Raw genomic sequence first — 15,501 nt, 5'->3', positions numbered from 1 at the left:
ATCAGCAGTGGCGCTGGAATGATTGATTATTGCGTTGTCCTAACCTGTATATATCCGGCCTAGATATAGAGCACTAGAGGAGCTGCATGTCATTCTTGGATGAGGGGGGCGTGGTCTATATAGGCATGATTCCTTATTTGGGAGCGAGTGGGAGGGGTCACATTCAATGTCACTGAATGAAGAACCTGAGGACCCAGGGTTGTATTCAGTAGGGAGAAAACGTTTAGAAACTGAATGAAATGGGGATTTACAGCTTGAACTTGTGCAATAAGAGAAGCAATTCTTCCTTGTCTGTTTTCAAACCGTTTTGCTACTGAATACAATCCAGCTCCAATCACTCAGCTTAACGCCTGGCGCTTCTATAACAACTATATCCTATTTTTGTAATGTATAATACTTATGTAATAATCCAATAAAAATGGCCTGTCGGTTTTTCTAATTTAGATAAGGACTGTTGGAGATGCACTCTCGCTGTCTCTGTTCTGTCTCCCTGTCAGTTATCACTCCTCTCTCTCCATCACCCCTCTCCTCTCTCTCTCTGTGGGGATGTGTCTTTCTGTTTTACAATCAGAGTAAAGCTGTAAATGGCTGTAGATGTTTTTCCTGGGATAAAGGTTATTATATATAAATATATAAAGACTGTGGTTAACCCAACGACACAGTGTTTCTCTTTGGTTCTAATGTGATTAAAACACCTCTGCATACCAGTCACCTGTGTGTCTCTGAGTATAGTACTTTCTGCTAAACATATTCTTTGGTCTTCAGCACCATAGACATGTACCATTTATACATCCTTGCCCAGTCTGCTAAAATCTGCTGATGCAATATTCTACATTGTTGCTGTAGTTAAAGGTAGTAGCCAAGAGAGGGCAGGCATTTTTATTTTATTTAACTTGGCAAGTCAGCGAAGAATAAATTCTTATTTACAACGACGGCCTACCAAAAGGCCTCCTGCGGGGACGGGGGCCTGGGATTAAACATTTTAAATAAATACAATATTTAGGAGAAAACACATCACAGCAAGAGAGACAACACCACATAAAGAGAGACCTAAGACGACAACATAGCAAGGCAGCAACACATGACAACACAGGATGGTAGCAACGCAACATAACAACAACATGGTACAAACATTATTGGGCACAGACAACCAGAGGCAACAATATGTCACGCAAAGCATCCACAACTGTCAGTGAGAGTGTCCATGATTGAGTCTTTGAATGAAGAGATTGAGATAAAACTGTCCAGTTTGAGTGTTGGTTGCAGCTCGTTCCAGTCGCTAGCTGCAGTGAACTGAAAAGACGAGCGACCCAGGGATGTGTGTGCTTTGGGGACCTTTAACAGAATGTGACTGGCAGAACGGGTGTTGTATGTGGAGGATGAGGGCTGCAGTAGGTATCTCAGACGGGGGGGAGTGAGGCCTAAGAGGGTTTTATAAATAAGCATCAACCAGTGGGTCTTGCGACAGATATACAGAGATGACCAGTTTACAGAGGAGTATAGAGTGCAGTGATGTGTCCTATAAGGAGCATTGGTGGCAAATCTGATGGCCGAATGATAAAGAACATCTAGCCGCTCGAGAGCACCCTTACCTGCCGATCTATAAATGATGTCTCTGTAATCTAGCATGGGTAGGATGGACATCTGAATCAGGGTTAGTTTGGCAGCTGGGGTGAAAGAGGAGCGATTACGATAGAGGGAACCAAGTCTAGATTTAACTTTAGCCAGCAGCTTTGATATGTACTGAGCGAAGGACCGTCTAGCCATACTCCCACGTACTTGTATGAGGTGACTACCTCAAGTTCTAAACCCTCAGAGGTAGTAATCACACCTGTGGGGAGAGGGGCGTTCTTCTTACCAAACCACATGACCTTTGTTTTTATTGTTTTTATTTCACCTTTATTTAACCAGGTAGGTTAGTTGAGAACAAGTTCTCATTTACAACTGTAACCTGGCCAAGATAAAGCAAAGCAGTGTGACACAAACAACAACACAGAGTTACACATAAACAAACGTACAATCAGTAACACAATAGAAAAATCTATGTACAGTGTGTGCAAATGTAGAAGAGTAGGGAGGTAAGGCAATGAATAGGCCATGGAGGTGAAATAATTATAATTTAGCATTAACACTGGAGTGATAGATGTGCAGATGATGATGTGCAAGTAGAGATACTGGGGTGCAAAAGAGCAAGAGGATAAGTAACAATATGGGGATGAGGTAGTTGGGTGTGCTATTTAAAGAAGTGGCTGTGTACAGGTAAGCGGCTCTGACAGCTGATGCTTAAAGTTAGAGAGGGAGATATAAGAATCCAGCTTCAGTGATTTTTGCAATTCATTCCAGTCATTGGCAGCAGAGAACTGGAAGGAAAGGCGGCCAAATGAGGTGTTGGCTTTGGGGATGACCAGTGAAATATACCTGCTGGAGAGTGTGCTACAGGTGGGTGTTGCTATGGTGACCAGTGAGCTGAGATAAGGCGGGGCTTTACCTAGTATAGACTTATAGATGACCTGGAGCCAGTGGGTTTGGCGACGAAAATGTGTTGAGGTCCAACCAACGAGAGCATACAGGTTGCAGTGGTGGGTAGTATATGGGGCTTTGGTGACAAAACGGATGGCACTGTGATGGACTACATCCAGTTTGCTGAGTAGAGTGTTGGAGGCTATTTTGTAAATGACATCGCCGAAGTCAAGGATCGGTAGGATAGTCAATTTTATGAGGGTATGTTTGGCAGCATGAGTGAAGGAGGCTTTGTTGCGAAATAGGAAGCCGATTCTAGATGTCATTTTGGATTGGAGATGCTGAATGAGAGTTTATAGTATAACTAGACACCTAGGTATTTGTAGTTGTCCACATATTCTAAGTCAGAACCGTCCAGAGTAGTGATGCTAGTCGGGCAGGAGGGTGTGGGCAGCAATCAGTTGAAGAGCATGCACTTAGTTATACTTGCATTTAAAAGCAGTTGGAAGCCTCGGAAGGAGAGTTGTATGGCATTGAAGCTCATTTGGAGGTTTGTTGGCACAGTGTCCAAAGAAGGGCCAGATGTATACAGAATGGTGTCGTCTGGGTAGAGGTGGATCAGAGAATCACCAGCAGCAAGAGCGATATGATTGATATATACAGAGAAAAGAGTCGGCCCGAGATTTGAACCCTGTGGCACCCCCATAGAGACTGCCAGAGGTCCGGACAACAGGCCCTCCGATTTGACACACTGAACTCTATCTGAGAAGTAGTTGGTTAACCAGGCGAGGCAGTCATTTGAGAAGCCAAGGCTATTGAGTCTGCCGATAAGAATGCGGTGATTGACAGAGTCGAAAGCCTTGGCCAGGTTGATGAATACGGCTGCACAGTACTGTCTTTTATCGATGGCAGTTATGATATCGTTTAGGACCTTGAGCATGGCTGAGGTGCTGCACCCATGACCAGCTCGGAAACCAGATTGCATAGTGGAGAAGGTACGTGGGATTCGAAATGGTCGGTGATCTGTTTGTTAACTTGGCTTTCGAAGATTTTAGAAAGGCAGGGCAGGATGGATATAGGTCTATAACAGTTTGGGTCTAGAGTGTCTCCCCCTTTGAAGAGTGGGATGACCGCGGCAGCTTTCCAATCTTTGGGGATCTCAGACGATATGAAAGAGAGGTTGAATAGGCTACAAATAGGCGTTACAACAATTTCGGCTGATAATTTTAGAAAGAGAGGCTCCAGATTGTCTAGCCCAGCTGATTTGTAGGGATCCATATTTTGCAGCTCTTTCAGAACATCAGCTGTCTGGATTTGGGTGAAGGAGAAGTGGGGGGGGGGCTTAGGCAAGTTGCTGCAGGGGTGCTGAGATGTTGGCCGTGGTAGGGGTAGCCAGGTGGAAAGCATGGCTAGCCGTAGAAAATTGCTTATTGAAATGAGGCATGCTTATTTAAGACGGTGAGGAAAGCACTTTTAAAGAGCAACCAGGCATCCTCTACTAACGGGATGAGGTCAATATCCTTCCAGGATACCCGGGCCAGGTCGATTAGAAAGGCCTACTCGCTGAAGTGTTTTAGGGAGCATTTGGCAGTGATGAGGGGTGGTCGTTTGACCGTGGACCCATTACGCACGCAGGCAATGAGGCAATGATCGCTGAGATCCTGGTTGAAGACAGCAGAGGTGTATTTAGAGGGCAAGTTGGTCAGGATGATATCTAAGAGGGTGCCCGTGGTTACGGATTTAGGGTTGAACCTGGTAGGTTCCTTGATCATTTGTGGGAGATTGAGGGCTTCTAGCTTAGATTGTAGGACGGCCAGGGTGTTAAGCATGTCCCAGTTTAGGTCAGCTAACAGTACAAACTCTGAAGATAGATGGGGGGGTCTATAGCAAGCGGCAACGGTGAGAGACTTGTTTCTGGAAAGGTGGATTTTTAAAAGTAGAAGCTTGAATTGTTTGGGCACAGACCTGGATAGTATGACAGAACTCTGCAGGCTATCTCTGCAGTGATTGCAACTCCGCCCCCTTTGGTAGTTCTATCTTGTCGGAAAATGTTATAGTTAGGGATGGAAATTTCAGGATTTTGGTGGCCTTCCTAAGCCAGGATTTAGACACGGCTAGGACATCCGGGTTGGCGTAGTGTGCTAATGCAGTGAATTAAACAAACTTAGGGAGGAGGCTTCTAATGTTAACATGCATGAAATCAAGGCTTTTACGGCTACAGAAGTCAACAAATGAGAGCGCCTGGGGAATGGGAGTGGAGCTAGGGGTTGCAGGGCCTGGATTAACCTCTACATCACCAGGGGAACAGAGGAGGAGTAGGATAAGAGTACGGCTAAAGGCTATAAGAACCGATCGTCTAGTGTGTTCGGAACAGAGAGTAAAAGGAGCAGATTCCTGGGCGCGGAAGAATAGATTCAAGGCATAATGTACAGACAAGGGTATGGTAGGATGTGAATACAGTGGAAGTAAACCTAGGCATTGAGTGACGATGAGAGAGGTTTGTCTGTAGATGCACCATTTAAGCCAGGTGAGGTCACCGCATGTGTGGGGGGTGGAACAAAAGGGCTAGCTAAGGCATATTGAGCAGGGCTGGAGGCTCCACAATGAAATAAGACAATAATCACTAACCAAAACAGCAATAGACAAGGCATATTGACATTATGGAGAGGCATGTGTAGCCGAGTGATCATAGGGTCCAGTGAGTAGCTAGGCGAGCTGAAGACACGGCGATTCAGACAGCTAGCGGGCCGGGGATAGCAGGCTAGCAGATGATCCTTCAGGGGACGTCGCAACGTAAGAGCCTGTTGAAACCCCCTCGGACGGTTACGTTGGCAGACCAGTCGTGATGGATCAGCGGGGCTCCGTGTCGTCAGTAAAAGGGTCCAGGCCAATTGGCAAAATAGGTATTGCAGCCAAAGAATTGGCTGATGGACCTCTTCAGCTAGCCGGGGGCCTAGCTCCAGTTTTAATCTTTAACACACCTTGTTTATTCTCCTCAGGACTTTGAAGGGCCCTACACTCTGAGGACCCAGCTTCCGGCAGGGCAAGCGGAGGGGCAGGTTTCGGGTCGAGAGCCAGACCCTGTCTCCCGGTGCGAATATGGGAGCCTCACTGCGGTGGCGGTCAGCGCTCCTCTTTTGCTTTTCTCCTGCTTGTTTAAGGGATTCCTCCACAGCTCTCCAGGTGTCCCTGGAGCGCTGTAACCAATCCTCCTCCGCAGGAGCCTTGGTCTGACTCTGATGCCATGGTGCCAGGACTGGCTGGTAGCCTAACACACACTGGAAAGGCGACATGTTAGTGGATGAGTGGCGGAGTGAATTTTGCACCACCTCGGCCCAGGGTAAATACCTCGACCACTCACCTGGCCGGTCCTGGCAGTACGAAAGCAGAAACCTACCCACCTCCTGGTTCACTCTCTCCACCTGCCCATTGCTCTCGGGGTGATAACCGGAGGTCAAGCTAACCGAGACCCCCAGACGCTCCATAAACGCCCTCCATACATGGGACGTGAACTGGGGACCCCGAACAGAGACGATGTCCTCCGGCACCCCGTAATGCCGGAAGACATGGGTGAATAGAGCCTCCGCAGTCTGTAGGGCCGTAGGGAGACCGGGCAATGGGAGGAGACGGCAGGACTTAGAAAACCGATCCACAATTACCAGAACCGTGGTATTCCCCTGAGACGGGGGAAGATCGGTAAGAAAGTCCACCGACAGGTGAGACCACGGCCGTTGTGGAACGGGGAGGGGTTGTAACTTCCCTCTAGGAAGGTGCCTAGGAGCCTTGCTCTGAGGGCATACCGAACAGGAAGAGACATAAAACCTCACGTCCTTAGCCAAGGTGGGCCACCAGTACTTCCCCCTAAGGCCTTGCACTGTCCTCGCCACCCCAGGATGACCTGACGAAGGTAGCGTATGAGCCCATCGAATCAATCGATCACGAACACCAAGCGGAACGTATTTACGACCGGTAGGACAATTTGAAGGCGCAGGCTCCATTTGCAACGCCCGCTCAATGTCCGCGTCCACCTTCCATACTACTGGTGCTACCAGCTTAGAGGCTGGAAGGATGGGAGTAGGATCGATGGGCCTATCCTCAGTGTCATAGAGGCGGGACAACGCGTCAGCCTTAGTGTTCATAGAGCCTGGTCGATATGACATCCTGAACTGAAATCGGGTGAAAAACATGGCCCACCTTGCCTGACACGGATTCAGTCTCCGGGCTGCCCGGATATACTCCAGGTTCCGGTGGTCAGTCCAGATGAGAAAAGGGTGTCTAGCCCCTTCAAGCCAATGTCTCCACACAATCAGAGCCTTAACCACAGCTAACAACTCACGGTCCCCCACATCATATTTACGCTCCGCCAGACTGAGCTTCTTAGAAAAGAAAGCGCAGGGGCGGAGTTTCGGTGGCGCACCCGAGCGCTGTGATAGAACAGCTCCCACCCCAGCCTCGGATGCGTCCACTTCCACTATGAACGGCAAAGAGGGGTCCGGGTGCGCCAACACGGGTGCATCAGTGAACAGCGCCTTCAACTGGTTGAAGGCTCTATCCGCTTCAGCCGACCACCGCAAACGCACCGGTCACCCCTTCAAAAGTGAGGTAATGGGAGCCGCAACTTGGCCAAAACCCCGGATAAACCTCCGGTAGTAATTGGCAAAACCCAAAAACCGCTGCACCTCCTTCACCGTGGTGGGAGTCGGCCAATTACGCACGGCATTAACACGATCACACTCCATCACCATCCCTGAGGTGGAAATGCGATAACCCAGGAACGAAACGGCTTTTTTGAATAACTCACATTTCTCAGCCTTGACGTATAGATCATTCTTCAGCAGTCTACCAAGCACTTTGCGCACTAGAGACACATGCTCGGCGCGTGTGGAGGAGTAAATAAGGATATCATCGATATACACAATCACTCCCTGCCTGTGCAGGTCCCTCAGAATCTCATCCACAAAAGATTGAAAGACGGCTGGAGCATTCAACCCATACGGCATGACGAGGTACTCATAGTGGCCCGATGTGGTACTAAATGCGGTTTTCCACTCGTCTCCCTTCCGAATACGCACCAGATTATAAGCGCTCCTGAGATCCAGTTTCGTGAAAAAACGCGCTCCATTAAATGATTCCACTGCGGTAGCAATGAGAGGTAGCGGGTAACTGAACCCCACTGTGATAGAATTGAGACCTCTATAATCAATGCACGGACGCAAACCTCCCCCCTTTTTTTTCACAAAAAAGAAACTCGAGGAGACAGGTGAAATGGAGGGCTGAATGTACCCTTGCCCCAGAGCTTCCGTGACATATGTCTCCATAGCCAACGTCTCCTCCTGGGACAATGGGTACACGTGACTCTTAGGAAGCGCAGCGTTATCCTGGAGGTCTATCGCACAATCCCCCGGTCGATGAGGTGGTAATTTAGTCGCCTTCTTTTTACAGAAGGCGAGAGCCAAATTGGCATACTCAGGGGGAATGCGCACAGTGGAAACCTGGTCTGAACTCTCCACTGACGTGGCACCGATGGAAACACCTAGACATCTACCTGAACACTCCTCTGACCATCCCTGGAGAATCCCCTGTTTCCAGAAAATCTTAGGATTGTGACTAGCTAACCAGGGCACCCCCAGCACCACTGGAAATGCAGGTGAGTCTAAATAATAAAGAAACTAATTTGTTCCTTATGATTCCCCTGCGTTACCATGTCCAGTGGCACCGTGGTCTCCCTGATCAGCCCTGACCCTAATGGTCGGCTATCTAAGGAGTGCACGGGGAAAGGGGAATCTAACGGTGCCAGCGGAATTCCCAACTTAAGGGCTAGTCCGCTATCCATAAAGTTCCCAGCTGCGCCTGAATTGACTAGCGCCTTATGCTGGGAAAAGGGAGCAAAGTCAAGGAAAAAAATTAAGACAAACACGTGACCAACAGAGGATTCTGGGTGAGTGTGGTGCTGACTCACCTGGGATGAACGAGGAGTGTTCTGCCTGCCCTCTCGACTCCCAGAGGGACCCCCCCAGCACCGGTCGGCCGTGTGTCCTCGTCGACCACAATTGGTGCAGGAGGGGCGCCCTCCTCCGGTTCCCCTTGACGCAGTTCCCCCGGGCTCCATAGGAATGGGTGCAGGCAGGCTAGGAGCTGGAACTGACAGGACCCTCTCTGAACGCCCGCGGGCAGGCAGCAGATTGTCCAGTCGTATAGACATGTCGATCAGTTCATCTAGGGAGAGTGTAGTGTCCCGACACGCTAGCTCCCTGCGGACGTCCTCCCTGAGGCTACACCGGTAGTGATCTATTAGGGCCCTGTCATTCCACCCAGCTCCAGCCGCCAAAGTCCGGAATTCTAGGGCAAAATCCTGCGCGCTCCTCATCTCATGCCTAAGGTGAAACAGTCGTTCACCCGCCGCTCTTCCTTCCGGGGGATGATCAAAGACGGCCCTGAAACGGCGGGTGAACTCAGGGTAGTTGTTTCATGCGGAATCGGGTCCATTCCACACAGCGTTGGCCCACTCCAATGCTCGGCCCGTCAAGCAGGAGATGAGGAGGCTCACGCTCTCCTCCCCCGAGGGAGTCGGCCTGACGGTCGCCAGGTATAATTCAAGTTGTAATAGGAATCCCTGGCACCTTGCCACTGCTCCATCATACTCCCTCGGAGGCGTAAGACGTATTGCCCCAGATCCAGACGGGGAAGGGAGTGGAGGAGGTGAGCTCGTCGGGTGAACCGGAGGTGAAGGGAGGAGACCACTCTTCTCCCATCGATCCATTCTCTCCATCATCTGGTCCATGGCTGACCCAATCCGATGGAGAACGGTGGTGTGATGGAGGACCCGTCCCTCCATCGATGGTAGAGGGGTGGTGGCTGCTTCTGCTGACTCCATTTCTATGGTGCTGGCTTCTGTAACACTTTGGGCTTCGTGGGTGTGGAGTCAGGCGCAGGAAGCAGGAAAATGTTTGGTACGATATGTAATTTAATAAGTACTGAAAACCGAGGAAATATGTCCAAACACAACAGGGCGAAACAATAACCCCGAAGTCCAAAATACAGGTACCACAAAACATACAAAGTGACGACACGTAACAAGCCCGCACACAGAACCGGTGGAGAGGCGGGCTTAAATAATAAAACTAATTACTAATGGGAAACAGGTGTAACTCATAAAGACATAACTAACAGAAAAACGAAAAAGGGATCGATGGCAGCTAGTAGGCCGGTGACGACGACCGCCGAGCGCCACCCAAACAGGGAGAGGAACCGCCCTCGGCAGTAGTCGTGACAGTAGAGGTCTGTAATTTTTATCATAGGTACACTTCAACTGTGAGAGACGGAATCTAAAACAAAAATCCAGAAAATCACATTGTATGATTTTTAAGTAATTAATTTGCATTTTATTGCATGACATAAGTATTTGATCACCTACCAACCAGTAAGAATTACGGCTCTCACAGACCTGTTAGTTTTTCTTTAAGAAGCCCTCCTGTTCTCCACTCATTACCTGTATTAACTGCACCTGTTTGAACTCGTTACCTGTATAAAAGACACCTGTCCACACACTCAATCAAACAGACTCCAACCTCTCCACAATGGCCAAGACCAGAGAGCTGTGTAAGGACATCAGGGATAAAATTGTAGACCTGCACAAGGCTGGGATGGGCTACAGGACACTAGGCAAGCAGCTTGGTGAGAAGGCAACAACTGTAGGCGCAATTATTAGAAAATGGAAGAAGTTCAAGATGACGGTCAATCACCCTCGGTCTGGGGCTCCATGCAAGATCTCACCTCGTGGGGCATCAATGATCATGAGGAAGGTGAGGGATCAGCCCAGAACTACACCGCAGGACCTGGTCAATGACCTGAAGAGAGCTGGGACCACAGTCTCAAAGAAAACCATTAGTAACACACTACGCCGTCATGGATTAAAATCCTGCAGCGCACGCAAGGTCCCCCTGCTCAAGCCAGTGCACCCGTCTGAAGTTTGCCAATGACCATCTGGATGATCCAGAGGAGGAATGGGAGAAGGTCATGTGGTCTGATGAGACAAAAATAGAGCTTTTTGGTCTAAACTCCACTCGCCGTGTTTGGAGGAAGAAGAAGGATGAGTACAACCCCAAGAACACCATCCCAACCGTGAAGCATGGAGGTGGAAACATCATTCTTTGGGGATGCTTTTCTGCAAAGGGGACAGGACGACTGCACCGTATTGAGGGGAGGATGGATGGGCCCATGTATCGCGAGATCTTGGCCAACAACCTCCTTCCCTCAGTAAGAGCATTGAAGATGGGTCATGGCTGGGTCTTCCAGCATGACAACGACCCGAAACACACAGCCAGGACAACTAAGGAGTGGCTCTGTAAAAAGCATCTCAAGGTCCTGGAGTGGCCTAGCCAGTCTCCAAACCTGAACCCAATAGAAAATCTTTGGAGGGAGCTGAAAGTCCATATTGCCCAGCGACAGCCCCGAAACCTGAAGGATCTGGAGAAGGTCTGTATGGAGGGGTGGGCCAAAATCCCCGCTGCAGTGTGTGCAAACCTGGTCAAGAACTACAGGAAACGTATCATCTCTGTAATTGCAAACAAAGGTTTCTGTACCAAATATTAAGTTATGCTTTTCTGATGTATCAAATACTTATGTCATGCAATAAAATGCAAATTAATTACTTAAAAATCATACAATGTTATTTTCTGGATTTTTGTTTTAGATTCCGTCTCTCACAGTTGAAGTGTACCTATGATAAAAAGTACAGACCTCTACATGCTTTGTAAGTAGGAAAACCTGCAAAATCTGCAGTGTATCAAATACTTGTCCTCCCCACTGTAAGACAAGTCCTGGAAACAATAGAATACTATGAAATATCGGGGACACCAGGCCTGGTTTTCATAGCTGATTTTGAAAAGGCTTTTGATAATGTACAACTGGAGTTTATATATAAATGCCTAGAATATTTCAATTTTGGGGAATCTCTTATAAAATGGGTTAAAGTTATGTATAGTAACCCTAGGTGTAAAATAATAAATAATGGTTACATCTCAAGTTTTAAACTATCTAGAGGAGTAAAACAAGGTTGTCCACTATCGGAATATCTATTTATTATTGCCATCGAAATGTTAGCTGTTAAAATTAGCTCAAACAATAATATTAAGGGATTAGAAATCCGTGGTTTAAAAACTAAGGTGTCATTGTACGCTGATGATTCATGTTTTCTTTTAAAACCACAATTAAAAGCTCTCCACGGCCTCATAGAGGATGTAGATACTTTTTCTAAAACCAAATTATGATAAGAGGCAAGTAGAACGGGAAAAAAGTAAGGAACTTGTATGTCGGCCCTGTATTAAAGAACATAAATGGTTAAAGAAATGTGTGATAAATAAAAACATATACCAATTTCATTTAAGGACCAAAAACCTGACAGCTGTGCCATATAAATTTCAAAATAGTTGGGAAGAGATTTTCGATTCCATGGCACATGGTTTATGAATTGATACGCAAAACAACGCCGGATTCAAAACTTCGAATTTTTCAATTTAAATTACTATACAAAATTCTTGCAACCAATAGAATGTTATATATATGGGGGATACAATCTTCCCAGCTCTGCAGATTTTGCTGTGAGGAGGCAGAGTCATTAGATCATTTATTTTGGTTTTGTCCATATGTAGCTCGTTTTTGGTCACAGGTCCAGGAATGGCTGAAGAATTGCAACATTTGCCTAGAACTAACGCTGCAGATAGCAATACTAGGTGATTTGAAAAGCCATAGTCTATCAATCAATAATAAAGCAAAACGTTTTTTTTTTTTTACAATCTGTAGAAGCTATGAGAATAGAAAGGTCCAGTACCTTTGTCAAGCATCACAGCACAGTTGAAAAATATATGGAAAATAGAAATCCAAAATGGATGGGGTTCAGAGATAGGTGGGAGGGGTTGAATGGAGCTGAAGGGTGGAACTAATAACAAGATAACCAATATAAAACATATGGAGTCTGTAAAATGTATATAGGTTCAGAAATGTTGTGAAATAGCACAGTTACAAATAGAAATGAAACTGGATGGACATCAGAAATAGAGGAAGGACTAAAAACAAACAAAATATAACTATTGTAAAATAGATTGTGTCTGTAAAATGTGGATAAGATATATATACTGAAGGTATAAGCCTAAGTGTTATTGTTTATTAGTTTACTCCAATTGGGGGAAGGGTGGTAGGGATTGCGGGGAATAATAAAGGTATATTCTAAAAAAAGTATGTATGTCTATATAGGTATGTGTATGTATATATGTGTATATGTATACATATGTGTATGTACACTGCTCAAAAAAATAAAGGGAACACTAAAATAACACATCCTAGATCTGAATGAATGAAATAATCTTATTAAATACTTTTTTCTTTACATAGTTGAATGTGCTGACAACAAAATCACACAAAAATAATCAATGGAAATCCAATTTATCAACCCATGGAGGTCTGGATTTGGAGTCACACTCAAAATTAAAGTGGAAAACCACATTACAGGCTGATCCAACTTTGATGTAATGTCCTTAAAACAAGTCAAAATGAGGCTCAGTAGTGTGTGTGGCCTCCACGTGCCTGTATGACCTCCCTACAATGCCTGGGCATGCTCCTGATGAGGTGGCGGATGGTCTCCTGAGGGATCTGGGGATCTCCTCCCAGACTTGGACTAAAGCATCCGCCAACTCCTGGACAGTCTGTGGTGCAACGTGGCGTTGGTGGATGGAGCGAGACATGATGTCCAGACAGAAACAGACTCCATGAGGGTGGTATGAGGATCCGACGTCCACAGGTGGGGGTTGTGCTTACAGCCCAACACCGTGCAGGACGTTTGGCATTTGCCAGAGAACACCAAGATTGGCAAATTCGCCACTGGCGCCCTGTGCTCTTCACAGATGAAAGCAGGTTCACACTGAGCACGTGACAGATGTGACAGTCTGGAGACGCCGTGGAGAACGTTCTGCTGCCTGCAACATCCTCCAGCATGACTGGTTTGGCGGTGGGTCAGTCATGGTGTGGGGTGGCATTTCTTTGGGGGGCCGCACAGCCCTCCATGTGCTCGCCAGAGGTAGCCTGACTGCCATTAGGTACCGAGATGAGATCCTCAGACCCCTTGTGAGACCATATGCTGGTGCGGTTGGCCCTGGGTTCCTCCTAATGCAAGACAATGCTAGACCTCATGTGGCTGGAGTGTGTCAGCAGTTCCTGCAAGTGGAAGGCATTGATGCTATGGACTGGCCCGCCCGTTCCCCAGACCTGAATCCAATTGAGCACATCTGGGACATCATGTCTCGCTCCATCCACCAACGCCACGTTGCACCACAGACTGTCCAGGAGTTGGCGGATGCTTTAGTCCAGGTCTGGGAGGAGATCCCTCAGGAGACCATCCGCCACCTCATCAGGAGCATGCCCAGGCATTGTAGGGAGGTCATACAGGCACGTGGAGGCCACACACACTACTGAGCCTCATTTTGACTTGTTTGAAGGACATTACATCAAAGTTGGATCAGCCTGTAGTGTGGTTTTCCACTTTAATTTTGAGTGTGACTCCAAATCCAGACCTTCATGGGTTGATAAATTGGATTTCCATTGATTATTTTTGTGTGACTTTGTTGTCAGCACATTCAACTATGTAAAGAAAAAAGTATTTAATAAGATTATTTCTTTCATTCAGATCTAGGATGTGTTGTTTAAGTGTTCCCTTTATTTTTTTGAGCAGTATATATAAAAAATAAAAAGTATGCAGGAGTCATGAGGCAAATAGCAAAATGCACAAGATTTTGTAAAAATATATATCGACTTGGGGCTATGTAAGTTCAGAGTCACTCGCCCCAACAGTGCGTGTGTGCTGGAGGCGAGTGAAAGCTCGGGAGAGAGGGGGGAGTGTGGTGGGGGTCCTGTACCAGACAGGGGGAGACAGGCCAGGGCAGACGGTGAACAGATTGTCAGGTGGAATCCAAGCAGCAGTGCAGCAGGCAACGGGAGTAGGTGTCACATCCACTTGGGAAAAGCTTTTATTTTGAGGCAGATTTCTTACCCAGCATGCCAGAATGACAGAATTACCCAGCATGCCAGAATGACTCACTAGTGCTCTCAGCTCCGCGCTGTCGCACCCGTTCACTGTCACAGATATGATCTACTACTGGTGGACAGAGGCACTTAGACAAACACCCACACAAACTCTCTGACTGGGGTCCCCTACCATGTCATTTCCTGCCTAAACAACCAATCAATAAATGGGCCTGAATAAAGGCAATTCAAGAATAACCTTGATGGAGACCTGAAGACTTGTGTTAGCTCCCCACGCTCATAGACATAGCATGCACAGGCTTTAGGACTTCTGGTCCTCACAAGGATAGTAAAACCAAACACACACACACACACACACACACACACACACACACACACACACACACACACACACACACACACACACACACACACACACACACACACACACACACACACACACAGTGACAGTTGCTGCATTGTTGTGTCAGGTCTATGTCTGTCTGTCTCTGTGATATGTTAAACTATTCCTGATGACTCAGCCATAAAGGCAGAGGACAAGGATATGAGAGGGGTCTTGGAATCGTGTGTGTGTGTGTGTGTGTGTGTGTGTGTGTGTGTGTGTGTGTGTGTGTGTGTGTGTGTGTGTGTGTGTGTGTGTGTGTGTGTGTGTGTGTGTGTGTGTGTGTGTGTGTGTGTGTGTGGGGGGTGTCTAACTTTACTATCCTTTTGGGTTCCAAAAGTCCTCAGGACTTTTCGCCGGTGCCCAAAAGGTATTTTAGGGGTTAGGGCAGCCTTTCTTATTAAAGTATGAGTCGCTACGTGTTAGAGTAAATGTATAATTATTTCATTATTACTGGAATTGATTTGGCCAAGTGCAAATGGACTCTCTGTTCATTGCGCTCTCTGCTTAGCAGCGGTGTAAGTTTGGCAACTGCGCGAGTGGGAGGGAGATGCCCGTGTGCTTTGCAGTTTAGCAGATTTTTTAATGAACTTTTCTTTAAGATCACTCCGGGACGCACACGATGC

This window comes from Salmo salar, chromosome ssa27, assembly GCF_905237065.1.
Source record: "Salmo salar chromosome ssa27, Ssal_v3.1, whole genome shotgun sequence".
NCBI lineage: Eukaryota > Metazoa > Chordata > Actinopteri > Salmoniformes > Salmonidae > Salmo > Salmo salar.
This window is presented reverse-complemented; position numbering follows the sequence as displayed.